Raw genomic sequence first — 7,695 nt, 5'->3', positions numbered from 1 at the left:
TATGCTGAGATGAGAATGCAACCAAACACACTGTGGCGAGCGTTTGCAACTGCCATGTACGGGTTGCGCTTGGCTCTTCGCCTCTTCGAGAAGACGAACAATGATGTTACTACTACTTCTACAATATCGTATCCACTGCTGCATGTCCGTCCACCGCGTGCGGGAGGGATAGCTTGTTGTAGTACTCTATAAGGCTAGTTGTAATGGGAGTATCATAGGTAGTACTCCCTCCGTTCCTAAGTATTTGTCTTTCTAGAGATTTTAACAAGTGACTATATAGGGAGCAAAATGAGTGAATCTACACTCTAAAATATGTATATATACATCTTTATGTGGTAGTCCATTTGAAAATCTAAAAAGCCAAATATTTAGGAACGGGGGAGTATCATGCATGCCAACTAGGCAAATTTGATGAGGTGGCATAGAAGTAAATGAAGAAAGAGAGGGTTGAGTATCATATCATGATACCGTATCATATTAAATGTCGTCCTACTATGTGTCATGCATTCTAATAAATGAAGTCATCGATGATACTAACATACGATACTATGCACTACGGATGTGTAGTATCATACACTAGTATCATATGCATGATACTAGTATTCCATTACGACCAGCCTAAGCAAAAGCCTGTCCTCGTCTGCGAGCCACCGCACGCATGGGTGAGGGAGAAGGCGTGTAGTAGTAAAATCAAGCTTCTCCTGGTTGTACGAGTTGACGCGACACATCATAGCACTGGCCCCACATGGTTGCCTCTAAACTTGGCTGAAAGTCCCGCAGTGTACAATACTCCATTTGCTGCAACCTCTAACATTTACCCCACCACAAATTAAAATATATATTCCTGTCTTGACCAGATGAGCATGCAAACTACAATCACCTGGATGACAGGTAGGGCCATAAGATTATTTTAATAAAAAAAGCATGGAGCCGACCCCAACAATTTTAAGCTTACAGGCATGGTACACGCTATCTTAGACTACTCTACACATGAAACTGCCACACGAGCGTCTGGGCTGCGCTTGGCTCTTCGCCTCTTCGGGAAGTCGAACAATGATGGAGTACTACTGCATGCTTCTGGCCATCTGACACCGATTGAACTGCTGCATGTCCACCGCGTGCGGGAGGGAGAGCGTGTAGCGAACGAAAGCTTCTCCTAGTCCTGCCAGCCATCACACTCATGGGCGAGGGAGGGACGCAACTTCATTGACTTACTGCTCCTGCCTTTGTGTGCATGACATGTGGGCCCAACAGGCGGGTGGCCCACCTGTCATGCAGCCAAAGGCAGGTGCAGTTAAGGCACCGGAGCTCAGTCCGCGAGGGAGAGGGCGTTGTAGTAATCAAACTTCTCGGTCTTGTACGATTTGACGCGACAGATCAAAGCACTGCACTCGATATATTTCAATAATTTGCGTTTACCGATGCATTAATTACAATGCATGCATGCATGCCGTGACTCTCCTTTTGATACTTGCATGTCTTGATTTAATGCACCTTGCCAAATTTTGACTATAAATTTAACTAACCAAATGTTCATGCATGTCACAAAAAATTACATAATTGAAAACTATGTTCAAATACGAATCAAACGATATAATTTTTGTTAACATGCACTAACATTTTATCGGTTAAATCTTTGGTCAAAATTTAGCACCAATTACAAAGGGGCCCAATACATGTTGTACTATCACATTTTGTTTTGAGGATACTCCCACATAGAAAATATAAATAATAATGCATATTGGGGCAGCCCACGTTTCCGATAATTTTAGCCATGGGCTTGTTCACAAAGTTTACGAGGGGTGGTTGTTCATTTAATGGAGGGTCTTGTACCAGACTTGAACGATACAAAGTGCGACCTGGCACACCGTAACACCACTTGGAATAAGCGGGTAGCTATCTCAAAAAACAACCAACAACTCAAAAAAATGGCGACCTGGCACGCACACAATTTTAAATGATTGTTTTCATGGAGTGAAAAAGGAAAACTACCCCACTACGTATATATAGGCCGGAGCCTCCGCGCTTGCTTGCTAGGGTTGCTCTATTCACACACTTTCATTCTCTCCAGATCTAAACAAGATAGCGGTGGTAACACTGTCTTTCTCCCTTCAAAAAACACCGTCTTTCTATCCTCACTGCTGGTTACAGATCCGGATGTATCCCCCTCCGCCGGTGAAGGGGAGGAGGGGCAGCGTTTAGGCCGTCGTCGACAGCGAGGGAGGAGACCGACTGTCGGCCGCACCGTTATCTCTGGCCGAGCGCCAGCGCGGGAGGTCCTCCAAACCCCTCGTCGTTTCCCTAGTGTGGGCGGATCCGGCCTCCTGCCGCCCACCTATCCACATCCCGACGACCTTCAGGTATATCTTCCTTCGAAACCGCCCTAGCTCCACTTCCCCAGCTTGCTACGTCGCTGCATGTGCATCATTTTCTACCTCTCAGCCCCTCTCGATCGGATGGTCCAACGACACATATTTTTTTCTTCTATTGTTAGGTAAAGCTACTTCATGAAGTCGAATCTTGTACTTGGTTCAAACAAGAAATAAAGTGGGGGTGGGGGAATTTAGTATGTACATCAGACTTGATACAAACAGGAAGGATAGGGGGTGAAAGTAGCACAGACTGGTCATCCAACCGGTCTCTTGGTCGAAAAGGGAAATATAGGGGAAACGATGTACACAGTGGTGTATGACCAGGACTAGATTTGCTATCTACACATAAGATGGCTGCATGCATCATTTTTTTTTAACATCAGTACAGACACAAGCGCTCATACATACGCGCAGGCTGGGGGCACGCCTCCAGTTCCAAAAAAACATAGGAGTAGGTGGCTAGAGTGAACAAAAATGGGACCAACCCAGATATGTTTCTTGGATGTTTGTTTCTCGGGGCAACAAACTCTGAATCACCACTTTATGCCCCGGTTTAGGTACATGGTGCTGGACTGCTGGTGCACCCATTGTCCCATGCCCTTATATCAAATATTTAGCTGTTCTTAATCTAATGCCCCTGGTAAAATGAAGCCATGCCACTATTATAAGCCATGACAAGTTTAGCCGAATGTTTTTTCCTGTAATTGTTTGGGACTCTGACTGTTTCCTCTGTAGCTATTTGTGCAAACAGGGATATCCATTTCACCTGGTTGCTGTTGTGACCTTTTGGTGCACTACACAAAACACTTCTTAAAAGAAGTGACTTTTGTGCTGTTTAACTGGAATGTCAGAATGGAACAGTTGGTTCATTTCGGTGGAACTGCACAAAGGGAGATCTGTGTTCCAATCCTCATCATCCATATTGGCACCATAACCGTCCTTTAGGTAAGAATGATACTTAATGCATGTGTTCATCTCTATTTTGCGACTGCCATGAGAAAATAATGCTATTGTTTACTATAGTACACTTGTACTCCCTCACTAACAAAACCAATTATGAAATAGAAGGCCAATCATGTACTTGGTTTCACCAACTGGTGAGGAGAAAGAGAAATAGAGCATGAAGAGCAAGATGAAGAAGAGTAAACAGTGCCAAGGTGATATTGCTGAAGCCGAGGCCTCAGTCGAGGCCATTCAAGGGCTCCGGCAACGTCTACCTTACTTGTGAGACGATCCTCCAGGGAGCCCTTCCACTTCTGCGTATTGTCCATGATGAATTTGATGCTACTGTTAGAGTAATATGCTAATGTATTTCTATCCTTTCTCACTAAGCTAATGAAGGTTTCACCTTGTTCCTACTTGTGCAAACAGGGATCATGTTGTGCCAATCATACATTTTAGTGGAACTACACAAGACAATACAATGAACTGTATCCCAGCCAGTGCTTTAACTCTGCTGGAAGTTCTTGATAATCTTTCGATATAATCTCAGCACTGGTAAACAAGAGTGATTTCAACCATACATTTGAAGTGCACAAAAATATATACTATTGAGTGATTCCAGTGAGTGCTTTATCATCTCTTTTGGGACTACATGAATAAGCTTTTTTGCTCAGGTTGGTACCGGCCTAAGGCCTTCATCCATATTAGTTTGCTGTCATCTCTATTTGTATCGTGCTACTGTCATGAGAAACTCCTTTATCTTTGCACGTTAAAGTTTTGCAACCTATGATACATGGCAATGCTTTGAGTGTTGAGCTAATTGGCATTGATTAAATAAACTAGTACCTCTCTTTAAGCAAGACTACTATGTTGCTAACTTTACCCATTAAGATAATGAGGGTGCTTCTATTTGTTAGTGTGTGTTTCATCAACTAGTGCCACTATTACAATAATCTCACTCTCTCAACATATGTGCCAACAGGGATGCTCAATTTTGGTGGAACTGCACAAAAACTTTGGGTGCTTCATTGCCTCTACAGCTTCCTTCCTTTCATGTCAGCCGCTAATCTGGGCTTGCTTCCTTCCTTTGCTGTCAGTCGCTTGGCTTATCTCGGCTTCTAGTCAAAGGAAATAGTAATTGATATGCTACCTCACACAGGTTGGTACTGGTCTTTATCCTGATTATTATGCTTTTCATATGTATTGGTAATTTGGTATTATGCTACCGTTTGCCGATTTCATAAAGGAGTAACTTGGAGCCTAAACTCGCATGCAAATCATTACATTGGGTGATTTCAGTAGAACCGCACAAAAAGATCAGATGGACAGGTACTTATGCTGCAGCTATGCACTCCAAAGTTCACTCAGAGAAGCATCGATGTTGACAAGAAGAAGTGCCTATATTCATTCGAGTATCAACCGGCGTCAACCAGTTGTCAAACTCCAAGTATTAGGAGAGTGAACGCTAAAAATATTGCTTGGCGCATAGCCCAGAAAAATGCAGTCCAGTCTTTGGTCCCAACTTGTGCCTTTTGGTTATCGACACATATGGTAGCGAACTATATGGCATGGAGTCTAAAGATTCCAGACAAGTTGGTTGACGCGCATATTCATCTGGCACTTAATCAGTCTGCACACCAGGGATGCTCCATTTCAGTTGAACTGCACAAAAAATTTGGGTTATTCATTTTCTCAACCGCCTCCTTTCTTGTCTGCAATGTAGAATTTTGGCGAGCTACATGACCAAGATGAGCCAGTAAACTAGTTTGATGAAAGTAGTGGCCAAGTTGCTCAAACCTCCCTCGGCACGAGGCTACTATGTGAGGATAAACCTACAAGCAAAGTTCAGATTGTCTGTGCTGCCTCTTATGTACTCGAAAGTTTACTTGTACAAGCATTAATTTTAGCAAGAAGTACCTGCACGCCAGGGATGCTCAATTTCAGTTGAACTGCACAAAAAATTTGGGTGGTTCATTTTCTCAACCGCCTCCTTTCTTGTCTGCAATGTTGAATTTTGGCGAGCTACAGGACCAAGATGAGCCAGTAAACTAGTTGGATGAAAGTAGTGGCCAAGTTGCTGAAACCTTCCTCGGCACGAGGCCACTATTTGAGGATAAACCTACAAACAAAGTTCAGATTGTCTGTGCTGCCTGTTATGTACTCGAAAGTTTACTCGTACAAGCATTAATTTTAGCAAGAAGTACTTCCGGCTGAACACCATTTACCAGTCTGTACCCTAGGTAATTAAAGTTTGTCCATGGATGATATTGGCTGTGATCTCAATCATTTGGTTGCATAAACATACCTAACATGTGTATATCTGAATCTTTTTGTGAATTATCTATGAATATTGTCGTGTGATCTATCAATCATTTGGATGCATAGACATGCTGAACTTGTGTATATATGAATCTTTTGAGTTGTTGATTGTGAATGTTGGCTATGAATATGAACGTGTCCTGTGAACCTAAGTTTGATACAAATGTTTACCTGTTCTGTTGTACTTGTGTGTGAACTTGTTAGTATGTCTACTGTGGGATTTGTGACGTGTGGGTGTCAACGGCACACCTTCTTCCCGAGAAGAATTGCACCTGCTTTGTTAGGGTAGCAACGGCCATCAGCTCTTTTTAATATTTTTGCTCTGTCTTCCCCCTCCCCTTCTCAACCCATGCCGTAATGTTTTCGGCCTCAAAACAAGCATAGTACTACGTTGTTTTTGGGACGTGATGAAAAATCAAGTGCTGGTTTCTGTAGGTTGGTCCGCCCATCAAATGGGCTGCTGGTCCACCATGGACTTGGAGGCTAAAAATACAAGTTGTATGGTGCAGAGGCAAGTAAAAAAAGCCATCGAGAGCAATCCACTGAAGAAAACAAAACGCGTCTGATGTGCTTCTTCAGTCTCGCCGCCGACCCCCTCTTTAATCCAGTTCGCTCGGGGATCTAGCTGGTATCATTTTTTTCCAAAGGGCGAACAAGTATCAGCTAGGACTAGGTATGCGTAGCCCACGACATACAGAGACAATGGTTTCAACTTATTTTTTGTGGTCCATACCGGCCTATGGGCCTCCCAGCATTGGTTTTACTATTTCTTAAAGATCGGCAACCCAATGTATTTTCTTAATAAAACGCAGATCTCTGTTCTATTTATCTATATATAAGAATACTAATGCTGTGTCCAATTTATGTTTTCCCTTCTAACCACATTATATATATTTATATATTTACTATTATCGTATATTATATAGAGACTTATATATACATTATAAAAAAATCCCACGTGTTATTAACTTATAAAAGTAAATGTTTAACAGAAGTTGGCAAGGAAAATCCTGGTTGTTTTTGACTAACAGGTAGGAAAATCCTGGTGATTGCGTACAAAAACTGCGAAGATTTTAAGGACCAATCTAATAATAACGCGCTCATTTTTATTTTGAGAAATAACTCACTAATTTGTTAATTTTATATATAAAAAAATGTGTCGCAATGCTTTATTTTTTGATATTAATTGCTCCTTCTGACCTAACATTATAATGTATATAGAACGAGCCTAGCTAATTCGTGTATTTCAAAAAAGTGCAAATGGGCTGGGATTTCTTAGAAAATATTAAATGAGCCGCATTGACGCGAAATTATTTGTTCACCCAGCCTAACAAATGGACTGTACATTCTAGAAAACATGGGTTAAATATATGCCACATTTTTGCAGGCTAACATGTGGGCCAATAGGTCAAAGCCTACGCAGGGCATTGTCAACTTGGTCAACAAATGATTATAGCATCCACAACCATTGGATCTATATCCAACGGCCGACATGCACCTTCAATCTCTCGTCTTCTTTCTCCAGCGTCACCGAAACCGCCCGGTCCGGCCTCCGGCAGCTAGCGGCTCTGCTTAGCACGCACCGCTGCAAAGCGCTACCCCACCGTCGGCCAGGCTATCCCTCCACACCTCCATACCTCCTGTTATTCTCTACCGACTACAGCCCCATGCCGCACCAGAACCACTTATAACCCTTGTACTCCTCTCAATCTGCGACTCCACTGCCGTGTCTTCCCATCTCTGGGGCGTTCCCGTCTGGGGCCTCGCCGTCGTCCACCGCCTCGCTGCGCTCAACGCGGCGTGGTCAACAAAAGAGAGTCATCAGAAAAGGACTGTACGTGGAGAGCTGACGGCTGGGACCCACGAGGTGCATGGTTGCACGCAAGGAAAGTTCCTCCTTATTAAGCTGAAAAAAATGTTTCCTCCCCCTGACAGCTGGGACCCACCGGTTGTATCTTCGCACGGAAGGAAGTGCCTCCTTGTTATGCGAAAAAACTATTCCTCCCGTTGACAGCTGGGACCCGTCAGATTTGGTGGCTGACTTGTGGGCCGACTAAGCGGA

Source organism: Aegilops tauschii, chromosome 6 (genome assembly GCF_002575655.3).
Source record: "Aegilops tauschii subsp. strangulata cultivar AL8/78 chromosome 6, Aet v6.0, whole genome shotgun sequence".
In the NCBI taxonomy this organism is placed as follows: domain Eukaryota; kingdom Viridiplantae; phylum Streptophyta; class Magnoliopsida; order Poales; family Poaceae; genus Aegilops; species Aegilops tauschii.
This window is presented reverse-complemented; position numbering follows the sequence as displayed.